This window comes from Amblyomma mixtum, chromosome 3 (genome assembly GCF_055824585.1).
Source record: "Amblyomma mixtum isolate Tamu chromosome 3, ASM5582458v1, whole genome shotgun sequence".
Classification (NCBI taxonomy): Eukaryota; Metazoa; Arthropoda; class Arachnida; order Ixodida; family Ixodidae; genus Amblyomma; species Amblyomma mixtum.
This window is the reverse complement of record NC_143014.1, coordinates 11,316,262-11,338,009: the sequence shown is the minus strand read 5'-3', so window position 1 is coordinate 11,338,009 and position 21,748 is coordinate 11,316,262. Positions and strand designations below refer to the sequence as shown.

The window sequence follows — 21,748 nt, the reverse complement described above, 5'->3', positions numbered from 1 at the left end:
TCAGCGCCTGAAACGTCAGGAGTGCGGTGAGCATTCTGCGTGGACCGGTGTCGTGCCCCGTGTCGGCCGAGTGGGTCCGCTGTTTAAGTAGGGCTGCGTCACGTCCCGTGGTTGGTGACGTAACGAACAGGGGTAGTTGCCAGATGGGGTTGGTGACTGTCGCCGAGACTGGCGTTCCGAGGGGAGGATGGGTATTGTCGGGTCCAAAGTTCCGGGCCGGTGCGGGACAGTTGTCGGATGGCAGCAGGAACCACGTACCAGCAGGTGGCGAGTACGTCAGCGCCTGAAACGAAACGTGTGAACCATCCTGCTCATACATCAGCACGCGTGCTTGATAACACTGCATCACGCGTGCTTGATAATTCTACATCCCTTCCCCCTAAGCTGGAGTAAGCGAGACGATCTGGAGGCTTCCGTATGCGAGTCGAACGACGGGGTGGTTGTTGGTCTTCGGCTTGAGACCTGACTTCCCGTGCCTCCGGGCCTTGATCAGCTTCTACCTGCTCTGACTATGCTGAGCTTCCTCGTGGGTGCGGACTTGGCTCGGCTTGCTAGGTGACGCCCCTGTGCCGAGTCGTGGCCGGAGTTGGTCTACATGGCGCCGCTGCTGTCCCCCAGGTGTTTCCAGTGTTACCATACGTGCTCCCGTCGTGGACACTACTGTCGCCGGCAACAACCTTCGACCAGACTGAAACTGGCGCGACCATACATGCCTTCCCGGTTGAAACTGTGTCGGTGTTTTTGCTGCTCCAGGCACAGGTTCGCCAGAGCCATCATTTCCTGTCACCTTGGTGTCTGAGTGAAGCTGTCAGCCGGGTTCGGGGACGGAAGCCCAACAGTAGTTCTGCTGGCGACTTTCCTCCTTCTAACGGTGTCGTTCTATAACGGAATAAAAACTTGATTAGTCGTTCTTGCAACGTGCTTGCCGGATGCTTTCGAAGCCCTTTTATTGTCCGCACGGCCCGTTCCGCCAAACCATTTGACTGAGGATGGTATGGGGCTGTTCTTATGTGCTTCATGTGGCTTTCTTGCAAGAAACTGGACATGGTGGCACTTGAAAACTGTGGTCCGTTATCCGATACTAAGCAGTGTGGTAAGCCAAAACGTGCGAAAATCCCTTGAAGTACCTGAATGGTGGTCTCCGCTGTGATGGTCTTCAAAGGTATGGCCTCAATCCACTTCGTCTCGGCATCAACCAACACGAAAACTTGCCAGCCATTGATGGGGCCCGCAAAATCCATATGCAACCTGTACCATGGTTTGTTGCTCGCCGGCCATGGAGACGGCACTGCAGCAGCCGGCATGGGCCAGCATTGTGTACATTGAGGGCAACCATGAACCAGCACTTCGAGGTCCCTATCTAATCCGGGATACCAAAACCACGCTCGCGCTGTGCGCTTCATGGCACTGATACCGGGTTGACTGTCGTGCAGTTCCTTTAGCATGCATCGTCGCGCCGCATTCGTCAACACTACGCGATGGCCCCAGTAAATCAGATCATGACTGGCCGTGAGCTCGTTACGGCGAGAAAAGTACGGCATCAGGTACGGATCCACTCCCTGATCTGACGAAGCGCCTCGTCCGAGCGGCTTAGCTCGGCTTTTTCCTTAGCGGAAAGGGCCCTGGAATCTAGACTCCGCGTATACAGCACGTATTCCATGGGCACTTGGCCTCCTCGGTCACCAAAGCACGGCAATGGTAGCGTTAGCATTTAGCTGTCCTGGGCGGTACTTGAGATCATAATGGTAAGCCGACAGCCCACCGCTGAATTCTTCCTGCGGCCATGTGCGGAATCGGCCTATCCGGGTGGAACAGTCCTGTCAGTGGCTTGTGATCCGTCACCAGAGTAAAATGCTTCGCCAGCAAATAATCCCGAAACTTGGTGACGCCGAAAACCAAGGCCAACGCTTCTTTCTCCAACTGCGAATAATTCCGCTCAGCCGGTGTCAGTGCTCTCGAACGAAACGATATGGGGTAATCCCTGTTTCCAATACGGTGTGACAGCACCGCGCCGACTCCCACTGGCGAAGCGTCGCATTCAAGCCGCAACGGCTTTCCGGGGTCGTAGTGCACGAGAAGTTCCGCTTCTACCATAGCGCGCTTGGCTGCCTGGAAGGCTTCCTCGTGTTCGGCTTTCCACTGCCATTGCGCTCCTTTAGCCAACAGCCTGTAGAGTGGAACCAGCGTGGTTGAAAGGTTGGGTAAAAATTTGGCGTAATATGTGATTAATCCCAAAAAGGATTTTAGCTGGCTCACAGTCTCCGGTCTTGGTGCGGCGGTGATGGCTTCCATATTCTTGGGGGGGGAGGGGGGGGGGGGGTAGGCCAGTTGCATCGATCTTGTGCCCCAAGAACGAAACTTCCTTCTCGCGGAACCTGCATTTGTCGCGGTTCAACTTCAGTCCGTTTTCGCGCAGCCGCTCGAAGACTTGCCGGAGAGTGGAGTCGTCATTCTGTTTTTCGGCAATAATGATGTCGTCAAAGTACACCTTGACGCGAGGGAGCCCTTGCAGAACGGATTCGAGGCGGCGCTGGAACAATGCTGGAGCCGATGCGATGCCGAAAGCGAGACGGTTGTATGCAAACAACCCTTTGTGTGTGTTCAACACGGCCATTGTTCGTGCTTCATCGTCCAGTGGAAGTTGATTATACGCGTGTCGTAAATCCAAAGTGGTGAACACCTCGCCCCCGTACAGAGATGCGAAGATGTCCTCAATTTTCGTCAACGGGTACTGCTCCAGATGTGTCGCTGGATTCACGGTTAGCTTGAAGTCGCCGCAGAGCCTAATATCACCGTTTCGTTTCAGTACGGGCACGACGGGCGTAGCCCACTCGGAAACTCTCACTGGTGCCAGCACTCCTTCCTGTACTTGGCGGTCGATTTCTGCAGACACTTTTTCCCGAAGCGCATAGGGCACTGGTCGAGCCTTGAAAAAGCGTGGTACAGCGGCTTCTTTTTTGAAGTTTCACGGGCGGTCCCTTACAACAACCCAACTTCTCCTCGAAGATGTCCGAAAATTCAGCCAGAAGTTTCGCTGTCTCTGTGAACCACATGTATGTTCTGCGACTTGCATTCTTCCGGAAGGCTTGGATGGTGTTCCGGCCGAACAATAGACAATCCACTACTACGAGCGAGCTGTCCACTTGAGTGCTGCCGCATTCGACTTTCATGGCCACTCGGCCAAGGACCGGCAGCGGCCCCAGGAAGCACGTCAGGCGTAGTGAAGTCAGTGCCGGCCACCCTTCGCAATGGTTCTCGTATATGCATCTTCGAAAAACGTAGCGCGAAAAACAAGACACAGGTAAGGTGTAGACAGGACACGAGCGCGTTCTCACGACGTCGTGAGAACGCGCTCGTGTCCTGTCTACACCTTACCTGTGTCTTGTTTTTCGCGCTACGTTTTTCGAAGGTGCAATTGCTCCGACTAGCCCAGTTTAGCTTACTTGTGCGGTTCTCGTATACCTTTCTTGGAATGACGCTGACAGTGGACCCTGTATCCACCAGCATGCGCAGGTTCCGGCCTTCCCAGATGAAATCCCTTTCGAATGGGCGTGCGGACTGGTTACTACTGCAGCTGTGAGCCACCAAAGCGTAGAGCATTTCTTCTCCGCTTGCGTCATTGGCGTCCAGCTCCTTCACCGCGAAAGTTCCTGAGGGGTTAGAGCGGCCACTGGAGCACATCCTTGCCAGGTGTCCCTTCCTGCCGCACTTGTGACACGTCGCTTTCTTGTGTCTGCATACTTCCGAAGCATGGTTCGAGCCACATCTCCAGCATTGAGTTGACTCGGTCATGGATCCATGCCCGCGTCCGGACTTCTGCGGATTCATGCTGCGCTTCTGTACAAAGTTTGCCGCGCCGTTGTCCTTGAAGCTCCTTTCTTGCATTGCCCGCACATTCGCTTCTGCGGTTTCCGCTGCTAGAGCAAAAGCTTCTGCCTCCGCCAGGTTCAACTTCTTTTGCGACAACATGTGTCGTCGAGCTTGTTCATCACGTATTCCGCAGGCAATCCGATCCCGCAACATGCGGTCCAAAAACTTCTCAAAACTGCAATCCTTTGCGAGACGTCTCAGGTCAGTGATGTAGTCCCGTACCTTTTCGCCTTCCGCTTGGTTCCGCATGAAAAAAGCGTAGCTCGCTGCTATCTCATTGGCATGGGGATCGAAGTGGTTATCCAGGTGCTGTATGACGGCCTCGTAGCTCAGGCTGTTCACCGATTCCGACTGGCACTGGCCTTGAAGCACGCGAACCACGTTGTCACTCAGTGCCGACACCAGAAGCGCACGCTGCTTCCCTGAATCTGTGATGCCGTGACCCTCAAAGAAGGCCTCCAAACGAACACGGTAAGTGCTCCAGCTACTGGTCGTGTCGTCGAACTCGTGTGGTCTGGCTGTCGTCGTGCAGCTATCCCGTCCTCGTCGCCACTGAAGTAACGGAACGTAGCCGGTGGGTGGAACAAAGAAAATGAACGTTTATTGCTTGGTGTCACTGACTCTATAACGATACAGCAAGGGTAACATGAATGGCGCTGATAAGCAAGAGTGCGACACGTGTGAACCATCCTGCTCATACATCAGCACGCGTGCTTGATAACACTGCATCACGCGTGCTTGATAATGCTACAAATGCTATACAGCATGTTGGTACAACGGTGCTGCCTCTTTAAGTGGGCTTTAAATGCGAACAGCTGGTTTTCTATGCGGTGAAGAAGGGCAAACAAGCATTACTCGGCCTTGTTGGGACTGGGTGTCCGAGCCAAGAAACGGTCGAGGCGACGGTGAGTCAAATGACTTTTATGTACAGTATGCACAAGGGCTTTTACATGATACAAGGACCAAGAGCACCACGGGCTAGCACAAAGAAGAAGGACGGCCCCGGCGGCGAGCGGAGCTCCGGCGTGATGGCTCTTCTGCTGCCCGTCTGCTGCGCGGGTTCCGCGCGGCTCCGTTTTTATAGCCGCCCGTGTCCGTTGCGGCAGCCAGCAGTCCAAATCCTCCAATCAGGTAACGGCACTGGCTACCGTTCAAATTGGACGAATGGCCGAGAGGCGGCCGGCCGTTGAAGCGTCGTAGGAGTTCGCACCGGCGGAGAGGAGGGGGAGGAGGAAGGGTCAGCGCCGGGCCGGGCGCCGACGAGGCGGGATGATTCACGCTGCAGGCCGCGACATGTCCGAGAGAGTCTGGGCCTGCGTTGAGCGTCGGCGAGCGCGCAGCGCTGGCTTCCAGAGAGGCCAGCCAGCGAAATGGGGCTCCGGCACTACAGCCTTGAGGCATGTGAGAAATTCGGCTTTATAGCACGAGTCCGGTCAGTGTCACTAGAGGAAGGAATTTAGAAGCAGCGGATTATTGAAGTGTTTCCCGCTCTATTCCGTGGCCTAGGATGTACGAGGCGGAAATACAGGATCAGCCTGAAAGACGATGCGCGACCTATAGCGCTACCCTCGAGGAGGCTGCCACACGCACTGAAGGAGCCCCTGCGCCAGGAATTGGACCGCATGGAGGCGGAGGGCATTATAACCCGGATGCAGGACCCAACTGACTGGGTAAGCCCGCTTGGCATCATAACTAAGAAAAATGGGAGATTAAGAGTGTGCATGGACCCGCGTCGTGTGAATGAGGGTATCCGAAGGGTACGAGCTGCCCCGAAGAGAGGACATTTAGGCAGAGCTGGCAGGAGCCAGGTATTTCAGCAAACTGGACGCTAATAGAGGCTTCTACCAGATACCATTTGGGCTAGCCAGAACTCAGCTGAGTTCAGCGCCGGAGCTTTTTCAGATGAGTGATATCCTGGACAACCTCCCGGGGGTGCGGGTCTACACAGATGACGTCTTCGTATAGGGAGCAACCAGGGAGGAGCACGACCGAAGGTGGCGCTCAGAACAATTGAGACTGCAGGCTTAACCCGGAGAAGTGTGCAGTGGCCGCTGACAAGATCAAGTTTCTAGGTGATGCGCTCTCTAAAGAAGGAATACGGCCCGATCCGGACCTGGTGCGATGCGTAGCCAGTATGCCCACACCCACATGCAAACAGGAGGTGCAAAGACTCCTAGGCGCGGTCAACTACTTCGGAAAGTTTTTGCCTTGTCTGTCTGAAAAGACACACAGGCTACGCTCCCTCGTGAGGAAGGACTGTGAATTCGAGTGGACAGAGGCGCATGACAAGGAATGGAAAAACTTGTACGGCATGCTATGCCCCCTTGTTGACCATTTTCGACACTCAGAGGCCCACTAAAGTGTCAACCGATGCGTCCAACTTTGCCTTGGGTGCTGCTCTCCTCCAGCTACTTCAAGGGGGTTGGAGACCGGTGGTGTATGCCTCGCGTGTTTTAACGCAAGCGGAAACCCGGTATTCTCAAATTGAGGAGGAGGCACTAGGAATAACATTCGGCTGCGAACGTTTCAGAGAATTCATCGTGGGGTCTCATGTCACCATAGAAACAGACCGTCAGCCCCTTCTAGCTATTGTGAAAATGGGACTGAATGAAATGCCCCCTCGTGTTCAGCGTTTTTTCTTGCGTCTGATACAGTTCGACTTCACCCTGCAGTTCTTGCCCGGAAAGCAGCTCCTACTGGCGGATGCACTGTCGCGTCTGCGGATCCCACCAGACTCAACTCGGGCAGAGGAATATGAAGATGTAGCCATACATGCTGTGAACGTACTTTCGACCCTCGTCAGTGACGCCATTGTAAAGAGGCTGCAGGCAGCGACGGCTGAAGATGAAGACCTCAGGCGAGTGATGACCGCTCTCGAGAATCACGAGGCCATTCAAGGGCAGTTATCGCCTGTGGCAGCAGAGTTGTCGGTTGTGAATGGTATCCTTATGAGAGGCGCTAAAGTGATAATACCTAAGAAGCTACGGAAAGAAATGCTGGACCGCTTGCACGAGGGGCACCTCGGGGTAAACAAGGCAAAGGCGAGAGCTAGAGCCCTAATGTATTGGCCGGCTATGTAAAAGGACATTGAGGAAAAAACGTCAAAATGTGAGACCTGCTGCCGCTAAGCGTATCGGCAGCCATCAGAGCCAGTACTAATGAAGACTGTCCCTTTGTTGCCGTGGTCAAGAATAGGGTTGGACCTGTGTGAGCATGCAGGAGTGCAATACTTAGTGGGCTATGACGCTCACTCGAACTACCCAGAAGTAGAACAGCTTACTGAAAAAACGAGCTACCAAGTCATCCAGAAACTGTAAATGTGGTTTGCCAGGCATGGGATACGTTTATAAGTGTGCACGGATGGGTGACCGCAGTTCTCCTCGAGGGAGTTCCTAGAGTTTTCCAAGCTATGCGACTTTCGACACGTGGTTTCGAGTCTGAGGTTTCCAAGGGCAAATGGGCCAGCCGAGAAAGGAGTACAAGTGTTCAAAAGACTCCTGAAAAAAACAAAGCATGCTAATGAGCCTCTGTGGCTTGGACTTCTAAACTACAGGTCATCGCCACTAGAGGATGGAAGGAGCCCTGCGCAGTTGCTGATGGGGAGACAACTTCGAGGCCGTCTTCCAGACTTCTCCACCCCTTAGGCAACCGAGGTGAAGAAGCAGACACAAAGGCACCGGCCAAGGCCGGAACTACCGCCACTCAGGACAGGAGACACCGCCCGCCTTTTAGAAGATCAGGGTTGGGCTAGCAGAGCCAAAGTAATGCGGGAGGTCACACCACGATCATATTTTATGGAAACCGAAGACGGGAGCCTACTGCGTCGCAATCGGCAGCACATCCTGCGGACGGCAGAGCCGTTTCACTCGCCTAGTGACACAGCCGACAGCGCCCACCATCCTCAGAAAGCTAAAGGCAGCGGCCAAGAAACAAGCCCTGCAGGCACACCAGAACGTCCGTCAGCCTCTGGCCTGCACGACGCAGCAACTCCCATGCGCCGCCCTGTGCGGGCAAGGAACCCGCGAGTGCGTCGAACTTACGATGAGAACTTCGAGCAAGAACCTGGACCCTCACGTGGAAGTGAGGGAGGTGTAACATAGCCCAGCCTGGCGGGAGCGCACTGCCCAGCCGGCAACCCCGAGCTCCCAGGGTGCCTTGCGCGTTCTCCACTCATCGGCGTGCGTCAAAATAAACAGCCCTCTTTGTTCAGCACTCGCCTTGGCGTACGTGTCGTCACTCTCGTACGTTACACCGGGTACGCTCTATCTAAACTTGCTGTGACAGGCAGTGCTTCAAAGGCGTCACTAACGCCCCTACGCCTTCAGCCGTCTTTTCTGGCACGGCACACACCATTAGGACCCGCTGACTAGCCTTTGCAGCTTTCACAGCTGTAGACATCAGAACACTCGTTAGATCAGCGTCCGCTACCTGGAGAAACACACCTTCCCGTTTTGTTTCATCGGAGCCCACACCCCAAAAAAAGTGGTTGAATCGTGTCTCCAGGAGTTTTAGCGCTATTTCGGTCCCTGAATCCACACAGGCTTCAGAGCTCTGATCTTTGGTATGGAAGTCGCCGTACGCCTGGTCCTCCGCCTTATGTGGTTGACTGATTTTATTAACAATCATCTCCGATTGGGAGCATAGCTTATCAGGCACCAGCATCTCCACATGTGCTATTAGTTTGCATGCATCTCTCCTCACAACCGGAACATTTTGTTCTCGCTTCGAGTTTGGACACTCAGTCATTAAATGCCAAAATTTCATGCAATCAAAACATTGAACTGCAGCAAATTGGATCTCGCTAACAACTTTCGGTCCCTGCTTTGATCTTAGTTGCATCTGTGCAAGCTTTCTTTTCTAGCTCAATTAGAAGTTTCAAATTCTCAATTTCAAGCAGCTGCTCTGCCTTCTGCTCAACCTCCACGCGTCGCATAATGCCCTCCCAATTATACCGTACGGCAGCCATCTACATTTTCCGTGCTCTCCACTGCCACAGTGATCTCGTCGCCCTGAGTGACGACAGCGGGCTCCTCGATGCGGATGAGTTGGGCCGCGGCTCTCACAGCAGCTCACTGACTTGAACCTCCCTGATGATGTCGCCTTGCAGCTTGAACTTTCTCGATGCGACAGCCCGGTTCATTCAGCAGCTTGCTGACGTCTGCCCCGTTTGACTCGCTGGTCGCCTGGTTCTTGTCTTGAACCTCAACGTGGACGCCTGGTTCCTTCCGCAGCTCACAGACTTGGCACCTCCACGACACGTCGGTCGCCTCTCACGAAGCACAAAAAGCGCTAATAGACGTCTAAAAAAAGCCTTGGAAAAGAAAGCTTGACATCTAAAAGAAGTTTCATCTAAGCAGTTTTTTAGACTTAGGCGTTTACTAGCCCTCTATTAGCTCTGCTAACGCTACGCTTGTATACGGCTAGAAAACTTCTGAGGTAGAACTTTTCTAGAATTTTTTAGACGTTCTTTTTTTCCGAAATGGGTGCCTGAATTATTTTACGCATTTCAAGGCTGATTTTAGTGATGCCTTTAAACCCTCTAAAGTTTTAAAAATGTTATAGCTCATTTTTCTGGTATACACCACTCAAAAAAGAACTCAAAGCTGATTTGCAATGACCCGAACAATGAGCGCACATTACAAGGGATGTATGGCTGTAGTGATGAGCCATAAATGCATGTGCTAGCACACTCTTCAGTCACTGCGTTACTATTTATTGAATCCAGTGCATACACCCACACAAAAAAAGAAAAAGACCAGGAAATTAATGTTAGAAGCCACGAAGGAGGTAGCTTGACTGGTTTGGCTGACATTACAACGGTAAGCACTTGGATGGCGGGAAAGTGCCGAGCAGCAACCAATTGTTAAATCAAAAATTGATTCGGCCCCGGGCCTTGTTCACAACGGATGCGTTGATGAGCAAGTTGCTGTGATGTGCATGGCAGTGAAGAGCTCGCTAGGTATTCCAAAAATCGCTTTTCTTGCAAGGAGGATGCCAACTAGACGCTAACAAGGGGAAGTCAAATCAAGCTCTGTTCAGCAGCCTGCAGAAGGGAAAAATATTAGAGTAACCAAAAGCACAGTCAGTCAGGTGCATGTAGAATGGCCAATGAGGAGTCGGAAGCAAATAAGACCAGGAAATGGCAAGGAGTGACAGCACAGGCAATAAAATAAGCTAACTAAAAACATAGATGCATATGTGTCATTGCAAGCGGCATTTCAGCAGAGTGCTACGGCTCACCATAAACTCAAGAAGTCAATCACTGTGGAGGCCTTTAACAGAAGCGAAATTCAAACAGCGTGCACGCACACTGAAAGCCAAGCAGTCAATAGGAAGTGCACTGCCTTACTATGATGCACACTGTACTCACAGAACCTCCTAAGTTGCATCTTGCAAACAGGCTTTCTCTTACCTGCAAGATGTGGCTGAATCAAAAGTGGTTGATGGTTGACATCTTGCACCGTCGCACGAAAACATAGCAGAGATGCTGCTGTCCTGGTAATACCTGCATCACTTCAGTATACACCAGAGATGGGTTAAATCTTGGACCTTACATTGACAGCCACACAGGGGCACATCTGAAAGATAAGACAAATAAAAGTGCGCGTGTATAAGGTTCCTAACACTGCATTGCCAAACAAGCCCTTTCTAATCTGTACAATGAAGCTCAAATAGCAGGCAAGAGATTACCACTGGACAAGAAGCATTAGTCCAGATGCTCACCTCAGAACTGAAACAATCTCCAGGCCAAGTCGTCTGAACAACCATGTACAAGGTGCTGCGATTAATTTGCGTGAAACTAGCCCAGGTCCTTGCTCCACCGGCCAACAGTTGGGGTTCTAAAGGACAAACAAATAATGGGGCTTGTGGAATGAACATTAGCTAACAGCCTAGACCTATACAAGAAAGCATGAAGTGAAAGCAAAAGTGTCAGCTGCAAAGAGTGCTTACCAAAACTTGAGGAGTTCAGCACGCAAGGAGGTCCTCTGAAAACCACTGTTCAACAGCCTGTACCCAAAACGAAATGTACACAGTGAAGCAGGGGCAACGCCACCTGTGCACGGTGCAATGGTTTGCCAAAAAATAAAAGCAGCCGTGCCTGCAAAGAGCTGTAGTACTTCGCTGCACAGTCAACAGCCTGCACACATACAGAGCAGCACCACTGAGTAAACTACCTTAGTGCCGGGGCTCTCAATCATAATGAAACAAAAGCTTGACAAGTCAATGCAGTAAGACACCTGGATTGTCAAGATTCTCTCATTTCCTTTTAATGCTATGGGTGAATAACAAACCACAGACCTCAGGCAAATCACAAAGCTTGCAGCAGCTAGGCATACAAAAGGCCACATAGCAGAAGAAATAGCTCAGGGCAGTTCCGCACAAATGAACTAAAATTAGGCAATAACAGTTTTTCTACAAAGTATTCTCCCATATTTTCATCATGACCTGCAACAAAAACAGTCAGACACTATATTGCTTCAGTGGTTTGCTTAGTTTACGCATGCAGTCATTGAATGTCATGAAACCAATACAACTTCCGCTTCATGATCACTTGTAAATTGTGGGGTTTACCGTCCCGAAGCGACAAATTGACTTTGAGGAACGCTGTAGTGGAAGTCGCTGGGTTGATCTGGACCACCAGCGGTTCTTTAAAGGGTCCCTGAAACGGTGTCCATGTAGGCAAAGAGAAGTCGAAGTATTGATAGACATTGAACGATCCATCATCCTACCGCAAAAATTTTTGATCTACCTTGTGCGGAACCAGAGATAATGGCTATTAAAAATGACCACCAGCCTTTTCCCTCTCAACTCGTACACCAGAGCGAACCATAAAAAAATAAAGATTACAGGCCGGGACCATGCTCCGCCCACAAATACGTCATCGACGAGATCGGTTGGTTTACTTCCGGTTGACGCGCTCTTTCGCTCGATCGCTCGCTCGCTCGCTTTCCCGCTGTCTGCTGTGTTCACCTGTGTCTCGCAACCGTCGCTGCGGCTTCTCTCGTACTATAGACCCCGAGCTGAAGGAACGACTTTTGCCGATGAGTGCCGAAATGGGATTTCAGCCTTAAGGCGGGGACACATGTGCGAAAAGTGTGTGCGATTCGCTGCGGCGCGCCGTTGTGAACGACGTCGTAACAACCGATCGCAGCTCGTCGCCTGCGTCCAACCTGCTGGATGTCTACGACAAGCCGCGCGCGGAAAACGCAACGACGGGAAGCGGGAGCCAATACGAGTGCGGAGAGCGGCAGCGTCATGATGCCGTACAGCGCGCTGCTCAGGGCGCTCGGGGCCGAGCCACGCCGGACCGGCCTGCCAGCCTTGATGCCGGCCACCGGCGACTGAAAAACGCGCTAGTATTGTTTGTTCTCGTCCATAGCAAGCCCTTGGATAGATGCATGTCAAAAATGCATAATTTCTGACGATCGTTGGCCAATACCGAGTTGCTGGTAAAAGTGATGACTGCGATACAAGCAAATTTCATCCAATAGCCGATTTGGTGCTGCTGCTACTTGGTGCGGTTCGCCTACCGTCTGCTAGCTCCGTTGCTGAAGGCATCGTGGAAATCGAACATATCTTTTATTATGGGACGAGTTCGCAGTAAAGCGATGTGAATAGTAGGCCTTTTATTATAGCGCAGGCAACTTCCGAAGCGCCGTCAGCTGCGGTTTCAATGCGAAACCAGATAGGCCTAGCGACGACTAGGGCAGCCTGGGACCAGCGCGCAGTTCGTCGCGCGGCGTTGCCGCAGGCGGTGTCGTTGCCGAAAGATCCACTTTTGCACAGACATATTTTCGTTGCTCGAATCTAGGAAGCATCCTCGCTGGTATCATGGCTGTTCTGCATTTTCTTGTGCGAACGTGATGTACGCCGAGCATGCCGGCCGGCCGGCCAGCCTGGATCCCGTCTGCCGGCGACATAAAAACGAGCTAAAGTGTGTTCTTGACGTAAATAATAAACCCTGGGATAAGAAATGTGAAAAATGTGTCATTTTTGAGGATCGCTGACCAATACTGAGCTGCTGGTAAAGGTAACGACTGTGATACGAGCAAATTTCTTGCCACAACCGTCTCGCAGCTGCCGCTGACCCGACGTGGGGTCCGGCTCGCCTGGTGCCCGCTCGCTTCGCTGCAGAAGGAGTCGCGGAAAGTGACCATACTATTATTTTATTGTGAGATGATGCTGTTGACTGCAAAGCGATGTGTAGAGTAAGCCTTGTATTATAGCTCAGGCGACTTCCGAAGCGCCGCCCGCTGCAGCTTCGATGCCAAAGAGGCAATAGGCCTAGCGACGACCACGGCAGCCAGGCAGCAGCAGAGCTCGTCGCCCTGAGCGCCCGCGAGCGGTGCCGTTGCCGAAAGCTCGCAACATAAGCAGGCGTGCTTTGTCGCTGCTCGAGAAGTATTTCTGATAACAAGGCGATCTTGCCTTGTGATATTTGTACACCATCCCAAGCAGCGCTCAGGCATTGCTGCACGGCGGCGAAGTGCGACACCGGTTGTGAGCGGAGCTTGGGTAGGGCGGCGCAGCGATGCTCACCGCTCCGTGTCTCCCTGCTTGTAGTGGGGCGGCAGTTCGCAAGCGACGATCGGTGCAGCGCGTCGGCCCAGCTTTTAAGGACACGCCGTTCAGAAATCGAGCGCTGAATCCTGACGACGACGACGGCTCGGTCACTTCCATCTTTCGGCAGACAGTGCCGAAGGGCAACATCTTGCCGAACCCTGGCTTTGCAACCAACGACACAGCACTGCCGGTCCATTTTGATTGCGCATGCGACGGAGGTCGCGACAGAAATCAGTAGTGCGGTGACTCCAAATCGCACCTCGATTCTCGATTCGGTTCGACGGCGGCGCCGGCGGAGTGACACAAGCGGCACGAGCAGACGAAAACATTGTAAACCGGAAGTGCAGTACTAATTTCTGACACCGAACACACAATAACTGCGTAAACATGCATATAAACGACAACTCTGCTTGCTGAAATGCGAAATGTTTCCGAAAAGAGTAAGAGTGTGAAGTATCTAGAGCTTCAAGTTTGTTAAATGCGTGATTTCACGTTGGCACCGCGAACCAATCATAGCCCAGCACTTGTGACGTAAAGAGTACAAACTGACGTAATGAGTACGGATTCGGGCGGAAGTTCACCGCCGCTGGTCGCCGCGAGGCTCGGGAGAGGTAGTTTTTGAAAATGTATTGTAAATTATCTACTCGCCTTTGATGTATTGTACGCGGCATGAACGTTCAGTGGCCTACGCTCTACATAATGCAAGTATTTGTTTGCCAACCTCAGACACCCCTTTCAGGGACCCTTTAAGATATGCTGACTTCGCACAGCACACGGACGTTTTTGTATTTCGACTCTATCGACATACGGCCCCCGCGGCCGGCATCGAAAAACCTTCGACCTGGGATCAGCAGTTGAACGCCAATGCCACACAGCCATCACGACGGGCTTCATGTTTACTTCATGATAATTAATACTGCAGAGTCCTTTCCACAGTTAGGAAAACTAAAGCCTTTTTAACGCGAGTTTCACTGACGGCAATCACAGCAAGGAGAATTGGAGCACACAGGTGGCCAGAAGAGAGTCCTTGGCAAAAATAAAACCCTGCCAGAATGCAATAGAGCACAGACTTTAATCATTGTGTAGGAAAAAATTCGCGCGTTATCAACCTACAAAGCTGGTTGGTTTGAAGCTTTTGTGATGGACCGGTTTCTTATATTGGCCCTGGGTCCACACTGGGCACGAGGAGATTGATGCACAGACTCCAAGAATGATTTTAGAATAGGATTTAAATAATGGATCTGGCTTGATGCCGCTTACGGGAAATGCGTTAGGGCTCGTCCACGTCGGGGCTCAGTCAGCTTGTTGTGGCACGGGCTCGACGAATGGCTGGATGTCTGCTGCGGCCGGGCTGGGGGTTCTTCGCGGCTGTGCGGCTCTCGTTCTCGGCCAGGCGTTGGAGGAGCTGCCAGGTGTGGAAGCGTGCTGTCGGAGGCCGAACGTGGGCGAAGGCTAGACCCCGGGCTCCCTGGTCAATCCGCTGCCCCGGTCTTCTGCCTCCCTCTGTCTCGTCCGCCCGCTCGAATCGTCCCTCTCTCTGCCCGTTCCTTCCGTCGGCTCCTCCTTTTAAGCCTTTTGCTTCTTTCTTTCTGCAGCCTCCCCCTTCGCCGTAGCCGCTGGCTACTTCACGCCGCCCCCGCGGCGCCGCCCGCTCGCCGCTTCCTTTTGTTCCCTCCGCGCAGATCTCCCTCCTCGTGACAGCGTCGAGCCCCCCTCCGTGGCGACGCGAAGCCAGTCTGCCGCTTCCCGGGAATGTCGCTGACCGGGTCCACTCCGCGCAGCTCTTCCCTGGAATCTTCGTGACAGGCTTAATCCCCACCGTAGGAGTCGTCGACGACCATCCTATGCGCTATGTGGCCTTGTCCCTCCGTGGCGACACGCCGCCAGGATGGCGCGGTCGGCCGCTTCCCGGGAGTCACTGACCGGGTTTGAGCGGCCACTGATGTACGCGCACGAATCGTCACATCCACTCCTTCTTAAAAAGAATGTTCATCGAACATTAGGAGTTCACCGCGCGCGCGCGCGCGCACGCACGCACGCGCGCGCGCGCGCACACACACACACACACACACACACACACACACACACACACACACACACACACACACACACACACACACACACACACACACACACACACACACACACACACACACACACACACGGGCGCGCACACACACACACACACACACACACACACACACACACACACACACACACACACACACACACACACACACACACACACACACACACACACACACACACACACACACACACACACGGGCGCGCACGCTGTTCAGGACTGCACGAAAATTACTCCCTCCTTCCCAACGAGCATCGAGCCAGACCGAAGTTTAAGAACAATTCTTTCACGTAGATACCACTCGAGTGCACACAATGAAATAATAATTAACAGTATTTACAAGATTTCAAACAAGAAAACAAACAAAACGAAATTAAAAGAATCGCACTTGTACTGTACCTAACAAAATAAAAGGGAATACAGACTTAGTGAGGCACCCCCCTGTCCACTACTCTGCTACGTAGGTAGTACCTGGCTGCTGGAATGAGAGAAGGAGCAGGAACCGGTTCAGCTGACCTAGCTTGTTCGGCTGCTGTCCGTGGAATCAGGCTGCCAGATTGGGCTGCCTCCTCCTCAAGGAGGGCGCTTCCGAGCTGCGACTTCATGAAGTGTTCCAGTTCATCTCAGGGACTGAACTTTTTGTGCTGGCTGCTCTGACCGCTTTTCTGCAATGCAGGGTGGTTTACAATGGCGGGCTCCGTGCGAAGATCGTCCTCCCTTTCCTGTCCCCTTGAGGTAGCCGTTTCAGAAGGAGGCGAGCATGCTGGTGCTTGCTTTAACCTGTTAGCGTGAACTACAGCTGTCGATGCCCCTGCGATATGCCGAATCCGAAAATTAACCAGCGATAGCTGCTCTACTACGCGGTAAGGTCCTTTCCATTTGGGTGTCAACTTACGGGCGAGTCCTGCCTTGACCTGCACGCACTCAAGGTATACGTGGTCTCCCACCTTGAAAGGAACCGCCCTAGCCCTAGAGTCGAACCGCATTTTCCTTTTGTCGGCTGCATCCCGTAATGTTTCGACTGTTACGTCATGGGCCACTTGCAATCGAGACGTCAGTTCGGCTCGATAATCCTCTATCGACCCGTATGGCACCCGTCTTTGTCCATCAACCACCGCGTTCGGTGTGTCTGGGTCGCGACCGTGCAGGAGGTAGAAAGGAGAGTCACCGGAGCTCTCATGTACCGCGGTGTTGTAAGCAAAAACAGCAAATGGTATCCACAAGTCCCGATCCCGTTGGTCTCGTGAAACGTAGTGGGATAACAGTTTGCTTACTGTTTCATTCAGCCTTTCCACAGCACCGTTACAAGCCGGGTGGTACGGCGTGGTCTGCCGTTTGTCAATTCCCAGAAGCCCATATACATATTTCATCACCCTCGACACAAAGTTTGACCCTTGGTCCGTTAACAACTGGCGTGGGACGCAGTGACGCAGAACCACTGTTTCCACAAAGGCTCGTGCCACAGTTTCTGCCTTTTGGTCGGGAAGTGGCGTTGTGGTAGAGCATCCGCCTCGCATTCGGGAGGTACTGGGTTCGATCCCCAGTGCCGCCGGGTACCCACCGGTTTCTTTATTGGGTACAAGATTTCCCCTGGCCTGGTGCTCGGCTCTTCTAGGGTGAAATGCTTGGGAAAAGGGTCTTAGACCAAACAGTTGCCTTGGCGGATGAGTGATAAGTTCCCCGCCAAGCGTGCGGCATAAGCCCAATTTGTGGCCCTTTTGGTCGAAAAAAAAACGCCCTGAGGAATGAAACCCGAAGCTGAAAAACGAAGCTGCCTTTTGGTCGGAAAAAAAACGCCCTGAGGAATGAAACCCCTGCAATTTTCTTTCAAGAAAATTTGACTCGGCATAACAGGGACCTTCTACGGTCGGTAAAGGAAGCAGCAAAAGAAAAAGGCTATAAGTTTGTTTGGTACGTGAACGGCAAGGTCCTTGTTCGAAAGACTGACGGAGCTAATGCAATTCACGTCAGGGATAAGGGAGAGCTGGACGACCTTTAAAGGGTGCGTTTTTTTTTTGCAACAAAAGAAGGATGCATAACGAAGTGGATTTTTACTTTCCTGATGATGTAGATGAAATTGTCGCAACGTTTCCCGCATCTCCCTTAAAATGTATCCACATGAACACGCGTTCTGTCAGAAATAAGGTGTCATCCCTGGAGGAGTTCTTTACTGGTTTCTCTTTTCAATTTTCGGTTATTATGTTAACAGAGACATGGAGCACTAACGGATGTGATGTTTTTAGGTTGCCTGATTATAATACCCACTATCTAAACCGGTCAGACTCTCGAGGGGGCGGAGTGTCATTGCTGATCACAAATGATGTAGAATGTCAGATCATTGATTCTTACACAGTGCTTTCACCAGACTATGAAATGCTGACCCTGTGCACTGCTACACATGTATTTTCTGTGTGCTATCGACCACCGAATGGTGATTTGCCTGCGTTTCTGCAGTTCTATGATCAGTTCCTGGCTTATGTGGTTCAAAATCATAACTCTAAACCTCTAATAGCTGGTGGAGATTTCAACGTCGACATGAGTGTGAACAGTCCATCATCAAATGCTTTCAATATGGTCATATTATGGAATTGTCTTGCTAACTTAATTGACACACCAACCAGGATTACACCTGAAGGCCAGTCCACTCTGGATTTATTTATTACCAATTCCTTGGGGCCGAATGTTAAATCTGGAGTTTTGTCATGTTCTATCAGCGATCATTTGCCAGGGTTCTTGTGTGTAGAATCAAGCAGGTCAATAAGAAAAAATCCCCACCAGTAATGTACCAACTAATAACAGACACAACACTGAATTCCTTTCGTGACGCCCTGTTGTCAGTAGAATGGGACACAATCGGTAATCTCACAAATGCCAGTGAAGCGTACGATAAGTTTATGGATATACTGACCCAACTATACCACAAGAGTTTCCCGTCAAGAACACGCAAAAAAAGTAAAAGAACACGCAAACCATGGCTTACACCTGAATTACGGAGTGAAATGAAAACGAGGGACAAGCTATATCAACATTTCCTTCATACGCGATCAGCAGATGATCTTGTCCAATTTAAAAAGTATCGTAATAAGCTAACAAAGAAGTTGCGAAATGCACGAGCAGCATATTATTCATCTTTGTTGGATATTGAGTGCCGTCAAAACAGTCTGTTATGGTCGATGTTGAACACCATCCTTAACCGTGGTCACTCGCATAAGCCTTCATTGAAATTACAAGTTGATGGAAAAGAATTATCCGGTGCAGAATTAGCTGATGCTTTTAACAATTTTTTCACTAGTATCGCTTCTGCTTCCTCTATAACCTCTCATGCTAGCAAATATGTTTCCACTTATATTAACAACACAATATACCTTCAGCCCGTAACAGTGGATGAAATCATGTCCGTTATACAAGCCTTAAAGAACTCTAGCAGTTGTGACATCGATGGTTTTCAAGTACGCCCAGTCAAACATGTAGTTGATATTATTGCCCCCATCCTCACCCACATTTTTAACATGTGTTTAGAATCAGCAACTTTCCCAGCGAGAATGCAGTGCGCAAAAGTTACTGTTCTGTACAAAAAAGGAGATTGTAATGAGCTGGGAAATTACAGGCCGGTATCTATTTTACCGATCTTTTCAAAGCTGTTTGAAAAAGTCTTGTATTCGAGGATGGCAAATTTCATTGAAAAACATAATCTGCTAACACCACACCAGTTTGGTTTCCGTAAAAACAAATCAGTTGAATTAGCGTTGCTAGAGCAGAAAGAATATATATTAACGGCGTTTGAAAACAGAGCAATAGTTGTTGGCATTTTCGTGGACTTTTCTAAAGCCTTCGATTTAGTTAACCATAACATTTTGCTGGAAAAATTAAGTCACTATGGAATACGAGGACAGGCACTAGCTCTTATGAAATCCTACCTATCCAATAGAACCCAAGTTGTGAAAATAGGTGCCTTTACATCGAAAGCTAAAGCTGTTAATTGTGGAGTGCCGCAGGGAAGTATTTTAGGACCTTTACTTTTCAATCTCTATCTGAATGATATCGTCACTATTAACCCTAAAGCAAAATATATTATCTATGCAGATGACACTAGTATTTTTTTGCTGGCAATGATATTAATCTTCTTGTTGAACAATGTAACAGTGCAATGAAATCCTTAGAGGAATGGTCGAGAGTAAATGCAATGAAGGTAAATGAAAGCAAAACAAAAGCGATTATATTCAGGCCGAAGAACAAGCACATACCTCCGCATCAAGCTATTATAATAAACTCACGATGCATCGCTTTAGTCGAGAATTTCAAATGTCTGGGTGTCACCTTTTCCGCAAATATGTCCTGGGATAATCACGTCAAGCATGTTCTAAGCAAAATAAGTCAAATAACTGGTGTAATAGGTCGTTTAAGGTATATCCTTCCCACACGCATCAAACGTTTGCTTTATCATTCACTCTTTCAGTCACACTTGAACTATTGTCAATTAGTATGGGGAAACACAACATACACTAATATTGAACACATCCACCTGTTACAGAAAAAATATCTCCGACACACATATAATGCTTCTTATACTGCTTCCACCTCAACTTTCTTTAGCAACTCTGGTGTAATTCCAGCTCACAATCTATATAGATATCGCTTAAGCCATGTATATAAACAAGAAATCCACAGGAATATCAACAATATACGTAACCTATCCCAATTACAGGACAGAACTCCAAGTTACCTTACAAGACACTTCGAGGATTGGTCAGTACCAATGTCACGTTCAAGTTACGGGAAACAGTGCCTTAAGTACACAATACCAACGCTTTTGAATTATTATAATTCTGTCCATTTTTACCTTTTCACGGCAACCTACAAGGACCTCCGGCAGATGTATTTGGTTTCTGTGTAATGTTATCTAGCCTTGCTGTTGTTTTCGTTTGGATTTGTAGAAGTGAGTTCCGCTGTTGTTTTCTGTTCTTTTTGTGGTTTTCTGTTGTTTTCGTTTACGAGTACTAAGTCTGTATCATATTAAAAATGTATGTATATGTTTGCATATCAAGAATATGTTATGTGATGCCGCCACTCTGCCAAAATAAGGGATTGTGGACCCGTCAAGCTGTCCAAGGACAGCTTTTTTTCCACCCCCCCCCCCCATCTGTATTTGATGGCAAATAAAAGATTTCATTTCGTTTTCAAGTGCTGTTATCTCGGCATACTTCGTCAGATGGTCAACGCACACCAAAACGTACAGTCGGGGACAAAAGTCACCGGACCACGTGTTCCTCTAACGAAGCCGATAGCTCTGCTATTAGTCCGCGGCTGGAGACCACACTTGTGGAGGTAAAAGTTAAATTTTTGCTCTTTCATCTCCACAAGTGTGGTCTCCAGCCGCTGTCTAATAGTAGAGCTATAAGCTTCGTTTGAGGAACACGTGGTCCGGAGACTTTTGTCCCCGACTGTACATGTATTTGTTTCCTGTCGTCGTCGTTGGAAGTGGGCCTAGGATATCCATGCCAACCCTCTCAAAAGGCATCGAGACTTCCTCGAAGTCCTGAAGAGGGGCCGGCCTGCGGTTTTTCGGAGTTTTTCTTTCCAGGCAAGAACGGCAGTTAGCGCAGTACTCTTTAACGTCGGAACGCATGCCCTGCCAGTAATAGTAGCGCTCCAACCTACGTTGCGTCTTCATTACTCCCAGATGGCCCGCGTACGGGGCATCGTGAAAAACTCTCAAGATGTGCGTCACCATTGACCGTGGCACCACCACTCTTTCCCATACCTGGTCAGCCTGCCTTCCTGACCGCGTGGGCCGGGTGCGCTTCCGTAGTGTCCCCTCGTTGTCAATAAAGTAACAAATGTCGGGGTCTCGGGCGATCCCCCCCCCCCCCCCCCCCCCCCCCCCCCCCCCCCCGAAAAAGCATGAAATATTTTCTCTAGCGCCTTGTCCTTTCGCTGCTCGGTGCGGAGGTCGTCTGAATCTATAGCTGGAAGAAGCTCATTCACGGTGCGCACCAAATTAGCTCGACTTAATGCGTCCGCGTTTGTGTGCGCCCTGCTCGGCTTGTGTTCTATCTGAAAGTCATATTCCTGAAGCTGCAGATTCCACCGCGCCAGTCGCGAGCTCGGGTCTTTCACATTTAGCAACCACTAAAGTGGCTGGCAGTCCGTCACCAGCCTGAATCTGCGGCCATAGAGGTAGCACCGAAAGTGCCGCACGGCCCAAACCACCGCAAGACATTCGCGCTC

The 21,748-nt window shown here is 50.7% G+C and overlaps 1 long non-coding RNA gene and 1 pseudogene across 1 annotated transcript; one reads left to right on the top strand and one right to left on the bottom strand.

The window, feature by feature from the left end:
* Nucleotides 1-7,028: 7,028 nt before the first annotated feature.
* Nucleotides 7,029-8,082, top strand: LOC149349210 (uncharacterized; annotated as a pseudogene).
* Nucleotides 8,083-9,586: 1,504 nt separating this feature from the next.
* On the bottom strand, nucleotides 9,587-10,805 carry LOC149349209 (uncharacterized). Its single transcript, XR_016289400.1, has 3 exons — nucleotides 10,594-10,805; nucleotides 10,283-10,448; nucleotides 9,587-9,913 (listed from the first exon to the last, which is right to left on the bottom strand). It is a non-coding gene; the product is annotated as an uncharacterized LOC149349209 (long non-coding RNA).
* Between the last annotated feature and the right edge of the window lie 10,943 nt (nucleotides 10,806-21,748).